Genomic DNA, 15185 nt, shown 5'->3' with positions numbered 1-15185 from the left:
TGCCGAATTTGTGGCCGGCATGACGGTTACCGTCTCGAGCCGTGGGGCGCCCCCGTGATCCATAGATCGATCTTGTTTGCCTTGCCTTGTCCTCCAACATATCTCGTAAGTCCGGCGCATATTCTCGTGCCTTGGTACGGGGTGAGGCTTGAGTGGAGGGCCGAGAGGCCTCTCTATCGCGGCCACGAGGTGGCCGGTCGGTCACATCAAGTGCTTCCTCCTCTAATCGGGGTAGCAACCTGCGCTTTGGGTAGCTCTTGGAGGGCCGTTCGAGTTTATGCTCTTCGGCCGCAAGGACTTCAGTCCATCTGTCGACTAGAAAATATTGATCAGCTCTAAGCTGTTGCTGTTTTTTCTTGAGGCTTCTTGCCGTGGCCATAAGCCTGCGTTGAAAACGCTCTTGCTCGACGGGATCCTCTGGCACGACGAATTCATCGTCGTCGAGGCTTGCCTCGTCTTCGGAGGGAGGCATATAATTATCGTCCTCGACATCTCTGTCTACCGCTCTCTCATGAGGGCTGGTTTCTCCATCCTCCTGTGCTAAATCTTGCTGGAGGGGATTTTCTTCGGCACTTTCCGGAGTATTATTATCTCCCGTGCTGGAATCACCGTATTTGTTTTGGCGGGATTTTGAGTGGCGCCGCTGACGCCGGCGCTTAGGCTGTTTCTTGGAGGGGTCATCCTCCGCTGTTCCATCGCCATCTCCTTCTTTTGGGGTGTCCACCATGTAAATGTCATATGACGAGGTGGCTTTCTAGGGCCTGTTAGGCGCTGGTTCTTCATCATCTCCTTCATCGGTGTCCATACCATCGATGTCTTCGGAGTCGAAGTCGAGCATGTCGGTTAAGTCGTCGACAGTGGCTACAAAGTGGGTGGTGGGTGGGCTTTGAATTTCTTCATCGTCCGTACCCCAACCTTGCTGACCGTAGTCCGGCCAGGGCTCTCCTGATAAAGAGAGAGACTTCAGTGTCTTCAGGATATCACCGAAAGGCGAGTGCTGAAAGATGTCCGCAGCAGTAAACTCCATGATCGACGCCCAATCGGATTCGATCGGTAGGGGCGTGGAGGGTTCGGAGTCCGGAGAGGAGTCCGGCTTCTTGGAGTCATGAGTCTCGCAGAGTACGGGGCTAGTGTTCGGCTCAATCTCCGTTGGGATCGAAGCCCCGAGGTGGCGTCCAACCGCCCATCCTCGATCGGCGCAATTGGCTCCGAATTAAGGGTCGAAGCTGATGCGGGTGCGGCCTCCAGGGCACTGTTCGGCGGCAGAGCTAGATCATGCTCGTCGGGACAGTGCGACGCGCTCGGCAGTGGCTCGAATCCGTCGAAGATCAAGTCCCCGCGGATGTCAGCCGTGTAGTTTAAACTTCCAAATCTGACCTGACGGCCAGGGGCGTAGCTTTCGATCTGCTCCGGAAGGCCAAGTGAATTGGCCCGCAGTGCGAAGCCGCCAAAGACGAAGATCAGTCCGGGGAGGAAGGTCTCACCCTGGACTGCATCGCTATTGATGATCGTAGGAGCCATCGAGCCTGACGACGACGACACAGAGGAACTCTCAATGAAAGCACTAATGTCGGTGTCAAAACCGGCAGGTCTCGGGTAGGGGGTCCCGAACTGTGCGTCTAGGCCGGATGGTAACAGGAGGCAAGGGACACGAAGTTTTACCCAGGTTCGGGCCCTCTCGATGGAGGTAAAACCCTACGTCCTACTTGATTAATATTGATGATATGGGTAGTACAAGAGTAGATCTACCACGAGATCGAAGAGGCTAAACCCTAGAAGCTAGCCTATGGTATGATTGTTGATGTGTATGTATGTTGTCCTACAGACTAAAACCCTCCGGTTTATATAGACACCGGAGAGGGTTAGGGTTACACAAAGTCGGTTACAATGGTAGGAGATCTGTATATCCGTATCGCCAAGCTTGCCTTCCACGCCAAGGAAAGTCCCTTCCGGACACGGGACGAAGTCTTCAATCTTATATCTTCATAGTCCAGGAGTCCGGCTGAAGGTATAGTCCGGCCATCCGGACACCCCCTAATCCAGGACTCCCTCAGGTGTGATCATTGATCCGGTAAAAATTGCATATGGCTGCGCCGGACTCGTCTAACCGTGTCCGAGGTCGTGACCACTTGCTAAATGCTTTAGTTGGTGAGGCCGTTTTTAGTGTGCGGTTGCTAAGGCAGCCGCACGCTCTTCGGCGCGCAGAGATCGCTTAATACTTCCGTTCACTGTAATGATGCCACGTGGACCGGGCATCTTGAGTGTGAAGGAAGCATAGTGTGGTATTGCGTTAAAGCGAGTGAAAGTTTCGCGTCCGAGTAGTGCTTGATAGCCACTTTGAAACGGAGCGATGTGGAAGGTTAAATGTTCGCTACGGAAGTTATCAGGGAAGCCAAATATAACTTTTAGTAGCAGGGAGCCCGTGCAATGAGCCCCTGGGCCTGGCGTTACTCCTTTAAAGGTAATATTGCTATGGCAAATTTTTGTTGGGTCTATCCCCATTTCGCAGATTGTATCCTGGTATATCAGGTTTAGACTGCTGCCACCGTCCATCAGGACTCATGTGAAGTGGTATCGTCAATTATTGGGTCTAATACCAGGGCAGCCCATCCTGCACACCGGACACTTGCTGAGTAATCACAATGGTCGAAAGTGATCGGTTGAGACGACCAATGGCAGGACTCCGTGGTGATAGGCCTTCGGGCGTATTTTCCGTGAGTGCCGTTTTGTTTCTGCCATTGATCATGTGTAACACGTTTACTGTTTTGACTTCTAGTGGAAATTTCTTTTGTTCCCCAGTGTCTTCCTTGAGAGGCTCATCCTCATCTTCGCTTGGTGTATCCTCCCCCTTGTGTACGGTGTTGAGCTTGCCGAACTGCTTGAATACCCGACATTCTCTGTGGGTATGATTGGCTGGTTTGCCAGGGGTACTATGGAATTGACATATTTGGTCCAGAATTTTGTTTAGGCTGGACAGTTCGTCTCTGGCGCCTTTAGGGGGCGGCTTTTGCTGACCTGACCGGGAGCTTTTGAATCCGGCGTTTACTGCCATGCTCTTCGTGCTGTCTCTTTTATTCCGGCTTTTGTTATTGTTGTTGCACCGTGATTTCCCGTTTCCATCTCTAACTTCAGATGTACTGGGGTTGCTGGAGCTGCATCGGGCTAGCCAGTTGTCTTCACCCGCGCAAAAGCGGGTCATGAGGCTTGTCAATGCTGCCATTGTTGTCGGGTTTTCTTGGCCGAGGTGTCGGGCAAGCCATTCGTCACGGACGCTGTGCTTAAAAGCTGCCAAGGCTTCGTCATCCGGGCAGTCGACAATTTGGTTCTTTTTAGTAAGAAACCAGCTCCAAAGCTTTCGGGCTGACTCTCCGGGCTGTTGAGTTATATGACTCAAATCATCCGCATTCGGAGGTCGGACATAAGTCCCTTGAAAGTTTGCCCGAAAAGCGTCTTCAAGCTCTGCCCAGCTTCCAATGGAGTTTTCGGGGAGGCCTTTAAGCCAATGACGAGCTGGCCCTTTGAGTTTGAGTGGTAAGTATTTGATGGCATGGAGATCATCTCGTCGAGCCATATGGATGTGGAGGATATAGTCCTCAATCCAGACCCCAGGGTCTGTTGTTCCGTCATATGCCTCTATGTTTACAGGTTTGAATCCCTCTGGAAATTCATGATCCAGCACCTCGTCGGTGAAACATAGGGGGTGTGTGGCACCCCTGTATCTGGGTGTACCGCGTTGTTTGGATGTTTGTTGTGTTATATCGTATGCTGGGGCGCGCTTGCGTGGTCCATAGATGGATCTGGTTGCGCTGTCCTTTTGGTGCAAGCCCTCGCGTGAATCGCGTATTGTCTTGTAGGTGGCATTGTTTGCTGCTCTATGTTGGTCGTGAGGTCGTCTATCCAGCCAGGTGGTTGTTTTGATTTTTGGTTGTGAGGGGTCTGAGGCTTCCTCATCGAATTTAGGTAGCAACTTCCGCTTTGGGTAGCTCTTGGTGGGGAGATTGTCGCCATACTTCGCTGCTGTGTTGAGTAATTTACTCCATCTGATTTGGAGTGTGTCCTGCACAGCCTTGAGCCTTTGCTGCTGCCTTTTCAGACTCCTCGCGGTGGCAACAAGTCTTTGACGGGCATTCTGCTGCTCCGGATGTCTGTCCGGCGTTGTGTCGTCCGGACTATTATCTTTGACAGAATTGGTTTGTTCGGTTTGATTCTCCATGTTGCCGTGGTCCGGCAGTGGTTCGCCCTGCTCCAACGCTGGGTCTGTGTTATCGTTATTTCTGGCGAGGCGTGATTTGGGGCGGTGCTTGCGCCGCCGCTTTGACTGCTTCTCGAGGGAATAAGCCTTCGGTGCGTCCTTCCGTTCCTCATCGTCTTCCTTTGGTGTGTCCACCATGTATACATCATATGATGAATTGGACGTCCAGCGCCCTTTGGGTGGTGGTTCCTCTCCGCCTCCTGCATCGTCGTCCATACCGCCGATGTCTGCGGAGTCGAAGTTGAGCATGTCGGTTGAGTCATCGGCAGTGGCTATTAAGTGGGTGGTGGGTGGGCGTCGAATTTCGTCGTCTGCATCCCAATCCTGTTGGCCATAATCCGGCCAGGGCTCTCCTGACAAAGAGAGAGACCTTAGTGAATTCAGAATGTCGCCGAAGGGCGAGTGCTGAAAGATATCCGCGGCGGTGAATTCCATGATCGGCGCCCAATCAGATTCGATTGGCAGGGGTGCGGATAGTTCGGTTTCCGAAAGAGAGTCCGGCACCTTGGAGTCACGGGCTGCACGGAGATTTGCGCTGGTGTTCGGCTCGACCGCCGTTGAGACTGCAACCCCTGAGGTGGTGTCTAACCACCCATCCTCGATTGGCGCAGTTGGCTCCGAACTAAGGGTCGGAGCTGATGCGGGCGCGGCTTCTGGGGTACTGTTCGGCGGTAGAGCTAGGTCATACCCATCGCGACAGCGGGGCGCACCCGGCTGTGGCTCAAATCCGTCGAAGATCAAGTCCCCACGGATGTTGGTCGTGCAATTCGAATTTCCAAATTTGACCTGATGGCCAGGGGCGTAGCTTTCAATCTGCTCGAGATGGCCAAGCGAATTAGCCCGCAGTGCAAAGCCACCGAATATGAAGATCTGTTTGGGGAGAAAAGTCTCACCCTGGACCGCATCGCTATCGATGATAGTAGGATCCATCAAGCCTAACAGCGACGACACAGAGGAGCCTCTCAATGAAAGCACCAATGTCGGTGTCAAAACCGGTGGATCTCGGGTAGGGGGTCCCGAACTGTGCGTCTAGGCCGGATGGTAACAGGAGGCAAGGGACACAAAGTTTTACCCAGGTTCGGGCCCTCTTGATGGAGGTAAAACCCTACGTCCTGATTGATTAATATTGATGATATGGGTGTTACAAGAGTAGATCTACCACGAGATCAGAGAGGCTAAACCCTAGAAGCTAGCCTACGATATGATTGTATGTTGTGATTGTTGTCCTACGGACTAAAACCCTTCGGTTTATATAGACACCAGAGAGGGTTAGGGTTACACAAGGTCGGTTACAAAGGAGGAGATATCCATATACATATTTCCTAGCTTGCCTTCCACGCCAAGTAGAGTCCCATCCGGACACGAGACGAAGTCTTCAATCTTGTATCTTCATAGTCTATGAGTCCGGCCAATGGAGATACTCCGGCTGTCCAGAGACCCCCTAATCCAGGACTCCCTCGGGCCCGTTTAACATTTTGGCCCTATATTAATTTCGGCTTGTTAAAATCCCGTCATACAGCTGGGCCTAACTACGGCCCGGTTTGCATCCGGCCTGCTCGCAGCCGATACCTGATTGGGCCAAACAAGGACCCACACAATTTTGGCCTGTTAAAAGCCCGTGATTTGATTCGCACAATCATGGGCCGGGGTTCATTTCGGGCTGCTGCATAACTAGTAGGAATTAAGAACAAACCTACTCTATACAATAAAGAAATTACGACATAGTGACTAAGAATAAACCTACACTACACAATAAAGGATTTAAGGTATATTACATCCACTGGGCATCAAAGTTCGCCACCAGTGATCATAAAGTGCAACGAAGAAGCAGATTACAAAAACTGGGCACCATTGCAGCGTAACAAAATAATACTGAACCGAGACCACTTCCAAGACAGTTCAAGAAAGGTTAGCCTTGCGGGGGAACTGCTGCGCAAGCTGCTGAGCAAGGCTGTGAGACCGGCCTAGCATGTCGGTCATAGCTTCCAGGTGTAGCTGTTTAGCGATGAGGTTCTCATTGGTGTTCTCCACAATCTTTCTTAGAGATAGGACTTCAAGTCGAAGTTGAGTTGCAGAATGCCTTTCTGCTAGAACTTGGGACTGAAGAAGTCAAACTGATTCAGACAACGAATTCTGTGAGCTTGTCTGACTGTTAGTCTCAAGTAACTAGAACACTGCATCAAGACAAGACTTTGGGGTTGTCTTGCTATCTTCAAGATGTTTTCCTTCTTTGCTGCAATATATGTTGGGTTTGTCTCACAGCCTTCAGTAGACTTGTGCATGCCATCAGGCATATCACCCTGAAACAAAGCAGAGAGATGACAAGTTTTGCACGTGTATAAACAAAGATGATAACTATTCTGTCAATTCTATCCAATTTCAAATTAGAAAATAAAGAGTATGTTCAAAATATCAATAGCATAATTTGGCATTGTTCATAATGCGGGGAGCTTCACCACATTACTGGATTACCATGTCAACATAACAAGCATAGATGAAGGGCAAAGAAAATCATTGTATCTATTTTGGATAATGTGCATGGCATGTTGTTCATATCATCAGCCACATCAGTAAGATAAAACAGGAGATGACAAGGTGCAAACCTGGGCTGCTTCACCACACACTGGATTATAGATCCACAAAACAAGCATACATATAGGGAGTATTAAGTAATGTGCATGGTATGAATAAGTAATTTGGTTTTACAAGTAAAACTTAGAACTTACGGTTCTTACGAACATGCATTTTGGTAGAAATAGCAAACTTAACAGCAGTAAACGATAGGGAGTATGAGCAAATTAAACAGTAGTTGAGGATAAAGGCTTTAGAAGGACTGACTTACATTAACAGTTAACACCGGCTTTATAATGCCCTTCTCCATGGTAAGGGAAGGATAACTCAAGAATTTCAGCACAGAATCTTCTTCATAAGCATTGCATGTACTCTACATTTTGTAGAGAGTAATTATAGATATGATAATACTGGAAGGTGTAGAGGATAATGAAGATAAGATGCAGATTGATGCTACATAATCAACTACCAATCCCTGGAAGTACAAGCGTTACAGGACAAAATGTACTGACAAGAGCAATGGGCTACACTTCTACAATGGCATTGTCTGTTTATTCTACTTGTTGGTAAGATTAAATATAGATCTGATCTTTTTTAGTAAATGGTGGGCGAGGGAGATAAGATGCAGAATGCTACAAAATGAACCAATCCCTCTTCCCATAATACAAGAGTGTTTTGAACACTGGTGTACTGTACAAAACGTTCTTATATTATGGGACGGAGGGAGTAGCTGTTAATGTAAGTATAGTGATAGACCACGTTCAGTCCTTACAAGAGGACTGCAGAGCTAAACCTCTTCAAAAGCATTGGGTTGATTCTAAATTTATGTAAGAGTCCATACGGATCTAATGTCCACCAAATCGACGATTACGAGGCTAACATGTGCAATGACGCTACATAATCAAACAGCTATGAAAGTAAGTATGGTCATACAGGGCAAGAGGTACTCACAAGAGCAATGCAGTGTGCAGTATAGTTGCGAGATTCTGTGGTCCCTTGAGAACGAATGTTCTTCTGCTAACAGTTTTCATACAAGTGAGACATTAAGGCAAATGCAGAAATGTAGTTCAAATTGTGATGTGATATCATTGACCGTACCTTACGATGCAGCCGAGACCAATGTGTAACAAGATTATTCCAGTCACCGTCGGATAAATGTAGCACTAGAGACTTTACAGAAATTTCGTTCAGAGGCTTGCCATCGAAGTGCGCTTGCCTCAGGTAGGAACGATACTTCATCAACGAGTGCTTGAAAAGCGCAACCAACCCTTGCTCGTCATCACAATCCAGTTTGCGCCTCGCCTATTTAAAAGAATGAAATCTTGTGTCTTCTGTCAGCAGAAACATATGTAGTAATGACCATGAATAACATTAGTACATTACTTACGCGTAAGTTGCCGAGGAAGACTGGAAATTGTTCTATGTCTGCGGTATAATCTTTCCATGAAGGAAAGATGCGCACAAAGTTCCTGACAACAACATAAGCTTCGTCTTCTAAACTGGGAAGAAATGGAACAGGGGTCCTATTTGCTGCAATTGGGGCTCTCTCTGGTTCGAAAAGGGATTTGGCAACTGGATTTGGTGTACTCTTTGCTGGAATGGGGGTTTTGCGTCGTACAACTAGTGCTATGTCAACTGGCATAATCATACTGTTTGCTGCAGTTGGGGTCTGCTGAGTTGGGGCATCAGAAATGACCAGTGTAGTAGGGGTAGAGTCTGCTAGAGTTGGGGTATTTTGTGGGTCAGGTGATATTGCAACTACACCTAATGGGCTATTTTATTTATCAGGTGCCACTACCTTTTCCAAATACTTTTCTTGTGCTCCTCCACGATTAGCAATCGCCCTCTTCCTTTTGGACGTCTGATACACAAGAACAACATTTGAATGGACAAATATGGTATGATGATAGATGGAATATGTACTAAAAATGGATAGGCAGGGCGTATTCACATACATGATGTGTAAACTAAGCTAATGGTAGTTCAACAAAGTAGAAGCAATGCAAAGCATCAGTTGCAAGATATGTGCGAGGAATGTAACCTTGGAAAGTTAGAGCAAGTACCTTGATGGGTGAATAAGATACTGCATCTTCCTCTGACTCCTCCACTAGGGAGCTACATTGACTTAGGTATCCCTCTAGCTCAGAATCATTGTTAGGATCATATTCTGAGCATGAATCTGTAGGTGGAGAGTGTTTGCATTGCATTGCATCCAGACTTGATTTCAGTCCCTTAATGCCAAGTTTGACAGCCATGGCATTGTTCTGCTTTATTCTTTTTATGCACGCAAGCTCATAATCATTATGATGCTGTTCAGAATATGAGATTCATGAAAACATAAAAAGTAGTCAGATTATCTATGGAATGCATTGCGGTTTCAACTCGGAGAGTGTCTCCCTATAAACCCCTGCATATGCAAAGTTCACCTCCCCAACCGTGCTGACCAGACCACACACAGAGATACACACCCGAGCGGCGAACATGCATTTTCGAAACTAATTTAGGAACATTTAGCTGACCAATTAAACAACTCTGTTTTCATAATATCAGATTCGTATTTGAACAACTAAGCTTGTTTAGCTTGATGGGTGGAGTAGTGTTATTATGACACGAAGCATGTATTCTGATCGTATAGTGATCATAAAAGGGGGAAACTCTAAGCATATATTTTTTAGCAAAAGAGGGTTTCCCCTCTGATTTCTATTAAAGAAACCACCACGGAACCAACATGATCAATTAAACCCTAAGCATGATCAATTAAACCGTATTATGGATGTGCCATGGCAGATTTGAAGCTGCAAACCGGAGAAATGATATTTAGCATCCATTGTTTGCTTCGAACTAAGAACTAAATTCTAAAAGCTGAAAAGAAAGTAGAGTAACCAAGTTAAGATCTATTTTCTGGTTGAGATCAAAAAGTTGAGGAGATATGAAGTACCACCTCTCTTGCGGCGCCGTGTAGGCATCGGGGGTGCGATGGCTGTCGGTGGCATTGAAGCAGATCTGCGACGGTAGATGGGTGCATCGGGGGATAAGTCGCGTTGCGGTGGAAGAGAAGGTCATGTGAGCGGCCCTGGCAAAGAGGACGACAGCGCCGATGAAGCGAGAGGACGCGATGCAAGGCTATTGGTCCGTCGCCGTGGATGAGAAACGTCCATCTCTAGCAGTGGACGACGCGGTCTTGGTAGGCGCTCCGGCATGGTGGAGGACGGTGGCGATGGATGTGGTGGAGGACGGCGGCGATGGATGGGGTGGCGGACGGAGGCTGGTGTGGGAATGGGGTGTTCTAGCACGGACGGTGTATGAATGGGAAAATGGAGGGAGAGGTACGGGGAACCATGTTTTGGGACGCGCCTGTCTGAAATATGGGAAAGTTACGAACTTATCCCCCATTTCAAATTTGGACGTCTCGTCGGTTGGGGATAGGACGGTAATCTCGCATCTCCCAAATATTTGCCGGTAACTATTTCGGGCGAGGAGAGGGTGTTTTGCCGCCCACGGTTGGCGCCCATGGTGTATGAACGGGGCTGACAGGTAGTGCGGTTGTGTCACGTCTGATGGAAGTTACACATCTGCCCCTATTTAAAATATTAGCCTACATCTATTTCGGACGAGGAGAGGGTGTTTTGCCGCCCACCGTGTATGAATGGGGAATGGAGGGAGAAACAGAGGTCTTTCAGACAAGCTTGAATCAAATGAGTTTTGCCGCCCATGTTTGACGCCCACCGTGTCGGAGTGGGCTCAGAGGTGGCCGTGTCACGTCTAATTGACGTTACTAACCTACCCCTATTTAGATTAGTGGAAATCGGGCCGATGGATTGTCCGTGTAATGGGTAGACAGTAATTTCCATCTCCCAAACACTTGGCTTCGGGCAGCCGATGTGGGAGTGGATATTTTGCTGTTTCTTTCGAATTTTGGGACAATAAGCATCCACGTTTACCCTGGCAACTAAATTCGAAGCCATTTTGTATTCCTATATGAATCTTTACAAAACATTCTGTGTGTTTTATATATCTTCAAAAGGACGACAAAGATGTATTCCACTGTCATATATGAATATGGTTTACAAATGCCGATACTCAAATTCAGAAACTAGAATCCAGTTTAAGGTGAATTCGAATATTTGCAACACTTCATGTCCAACTCAAATGTCACACGCAGCATAATGTGTACTCCCATTTAGATATGTACAAAAGCGATGTATCAAGATTCAAATACCGAGTCAATCAACCGAGAATGTACGAAACTAATAGACATATAAACACTTATAGAGTATATGGATCAATAATATCAACTAACATACATAATCAACCAAGAAAGTGGGAGCAATTAGCTAGAGTAGGTCCATGCAGAGCATTGTTGACATAGAAATTTGCAAAATACATGCGGATCTGAATGTGACAGACCCGTTGACTAAACTTTTCTCACAAGCAAAACATGATCACTTTTTGGGTCTTAATCACATAGCGATGTGAACTAGATTATTGAATCTAGTAAACCCTTTGGGTGTTAGTCACATGGAGATGAGAACCAATCACATAAAGATGTGAACTATTGATGTTAAATCACATGGCGATGTGATCTAGATTATTGACTCTAGTGCAAGTGGGAGACTGAAGGAAATATGCCCTAGAGGCAATAATAAATTTATTATTTATTTCCTTATATCATGATAAATGTTTATTATTCATGCTAGAATTGTATTAACCAAAAACATAATACATGTGTGAATACATAGACAAACAGAGTGTCACTAGTATGCCTCTACTTGACTAGCTCGTTAATCAAAGATGGTTATGTTTCCTAACCATGGACAAAGAGTTATTATTTGATTAACGGGATCACATCATTAGGTGAATGATCTGATTGACATGACCCATTCCATTAGCTTAGCACCCGATCGTTTAGTATGTTGCTATTGCTTTCTTCATGACTTATACATGTTCCTATGACTATGAGATTATGCAACTCCCGTTTGCCGGAGGAACACTTTGTGTGCTACCAAACGTCACAATGTAACTGGGTGATTATAAAGGTGCTCTACAGGTGTCTCCAAAGTTACATGTTGGGTTGGCGTATTTCGAGATTAGTCCGGGGATCGTCATCGAGCTGAACGTGTGCTAGAACTCGGAGGTGCCGTAGTTTCGGTGCTTGATCGGTCGGGCCGTGAAGACGTACGACTACATCAACCTAACGCTTCCGTTGTCGATCTACAAGGGTACATAGATCATACTCTCCCCTCTCGTTGCTATGCATCACCATGATCTTGCGTGAGCGTAGGAAATTTTTTGAAATTACTACGAAACACATCAGTGGCATCCGAGCCTAGGTTTTATATGTTGATGTTATATGCACGAGTAGAACACAAGTGAGTTGTGGGCGATATAAGTCATACTGCTTACCAGCATGTCATACTTTGGTTCGGCGGTATTGTTGGACGAAGTGGCCCGGACCGACATTACGCGTACGCTTACGCGAGACCGGTTCTCCCGACGTGCTTTGCACATAGGTGGCTTGCGGGTGACAGTTTCTCCAACTTTAGATGAACTGAGTGTGGCTACGCCCGGTCCTTGCGAAGGTTAAAACAGCACCAACTTGACAAACTATCATTGTGGTTTTTGATGCGTAGGTAAGATTGGTTCTTGCTTAAGCCCGTAGCAGCCACGTAAAACATGCAACAACAAAGTAGAGGATGTCTAACTTGTTTTTGCTGGGCATGTTGTGATGTGATATGGTCAAGACATGATGCTAAATTTTATTGTATGAGATGATCATGTTTTGTAACCGAGTTATCGGCAACCGGTAGGAGCCATATAGTTGTCGCTTTATTGTATGCAATGCAATCGCACTGTAATGCTTTACCTTATCACTAAGCGGTAGCGATAGTCGTGGAAGCATAAGATTGGCGAGACGACAATGATGCTACGATGGAGATCAAGGTGTCGTGCCGGTGACGATGGTGATCATGACGGTGCTTCGGAGATGGAGATCACAAGCACAAGATGATGATGGCCATATCATATCACTTATATTGATTGCATGTGATGTTTATCTTTTATGCATCTTATCTTGCTTTGATTGACGGTAGCATTATAAGATGATCTCTCACTAAATTATCAAGAAGTGTTCTCCCTGAGTATGCACCGTTGCGAAAGTTCTTCGTGCTGAGACACCACGTGATGATCGGGTGTGATAGGCTCTACGTTCAAATACAACGGGTGCAAAACAGTTGCACACGCGGAATACTCAGGTTATACTTGACAAGCCAAGCATATACATATATGGCCTCGGAACACGGAGACCGAAAGGTCGAGCGTGAATCATATAGTAGATATGATCAACATAGTGATGTTCACCAATGAAACTACTCCATCTCACGTGATGATCGGACATGGTTTAGTTGATTTGGATCACGTAATCACTTAGAGGATTAGAGGGATATCTATCTAAGTGGGAGTTCTTAAGTAATATGATTAATTGAACTTAAATTTATCATGAACTTAGTCCTGGTAGTATTTTGCAAATTATGTTGTAGATCAATAGCTCGCATTGTTGCTTCCCTGTGTTTATTTTGATATGTTCCTAGAGAAAATTGTGTTGAAAGATGTTAGTAGCAGTGACGCGGATTGGATCCATGATCTGAGGTTTATCCTCATTGCTGCACAGAAGAATTATGTCCTTGATGCACCGCTAGGTGACGGACCTATTGCAGGAGCAGATGCAGACGTTATGAACGTTTGGCTAGCTCAATATGATGACTACTTGATAGTTTAGTGCACCATGCTTAATGGCTTAGAATCGGGACTTCAAAGACGTTTTTGAACGTCATGGAACATATGAGATGTTCCAGGAGTTGAAGTTAATATTTCAAGCAAATACCCAAGTTGAGAGATATGAAGTCTCCAACAAGTTCTATAGCTAAAAGATGGAGGAGAATCGCTCAACTAGTGAGCATGTGCCCAGATTGTCTGAGTACTACAATCGCTTGAATCAAGTGGGAGTTAATCTTCCAGATAAGATAGTGATTGACAGAATTCTCTAGTCACCATCACCAAGTTAGTAGAACTTCGTGATGAACTATGATATGCAAGGGATAACGGAAACGATTCCCAAGCTCTTCGTAATGCGGAAATTGATAAAGGTAGAAATTGAAAAAAACATCAAGTGTTGATGGTAGACAAGAGCACTAGTTTCAAGAAAAGGGCAGAGGGAAGAAGGGGAACTTCAAGAAGAACAGCAAGCAAGTTGCTGCTCAAGTGAAGAAGCCCAAGTCTGATCCTAAGCCTGAGACTAAGTGCTTCTACTGCAAAGGGACTGGTCACTGGAAGCGGAACTACCCCAAGTGATTGGCAGATAAGAAGGATGGCAAAGTGAACATGAGTATATTTGATATACATGTTATTGATGTGTACTTTACTAGTGTTTATAGCAACCCCTCAGTATTTGATACTAGTTCAGTTGCTAAGATTAGTAACTCGAAACGGGAGTTGCAGAATAAAGACTAGTTGAGGGTGAAGTGACAATGTGTGTTGGAAGTGGTTCCAAGATTGATATGATCATCATCGCACACTCCCTATACTTTCGGGATTAGTGTTGAACCTGAATAAGTGTTATTTGGTGTTTGCGTTGAGCATGAATATGATTTGATCATGTTTATTGTAATACGGTTATTCATTTAAGTAAGAGAATAAATTGTTGTTCTGTTTACATGAATAAAACCTTATATGGTTACACACCCAATGAAAATAGTTCGTTGGATCTCGATCGTAGTGATACACATAATCATAATATTGAAACCAAAAGATGCAAAGTTAATAATGATAGTGCAACTTATTTGTGGCACTGCCATTTAGGTCATATTGGTGTAAAGCGCATGAAGAAACTCCATGCTGATGGGATTTTGGAATCACTTGATTATGAATCACTTGATGATTGCGAACCATGCCTCATGGGCAAGATGACTAAGACTCCGTTCTCCGGAGCGAGCAAATGACTTATTGGAAATAATACATACTGATGTATGCGGTCCGATGAGTGTTAAGGCTCACGGCAAGTATCGTTATTTTCTGAACTTCACAGATGATTTGAGCGGATATGGGTATATCTACTTGATGAAACATAAGTCTGAAAAATTTGAAAAGTTCAAAGAATTTCAGAGTGAAGTGGAAAATCATCATGACAAGAAAATAAAGTTTCTACGATCTGATCGTGGAGACAAATATTTGAGTTACGAGTTTGGTCTTCAATTAAAACAATGTGGAATAGTTTCACAAACTCATGCCACATGGAACACCACAGCATAATGGTGTGTCCGAACGTCATAACCGTACTTTATTGGATATAGTGCAATCTATGATGTCT

Source organism: Triticum urartu, chromosome 4A (assembly GCF_056163025.1).
Source record: "Triticum urartu cultivar PI428250 chromosome 4A, HENAU_Tu73, whole genome shotgun sequence".
In the NCBI taxonomy this organism is placed as follows: Eukaryota; Viridiplantae; Streptophyta; class Magnoliopsida; order Poales; family Poaceae; genus Triticum; species Triticum urartu.
This window is presented reverse-complemented; position numbering follows the sequence as displayed.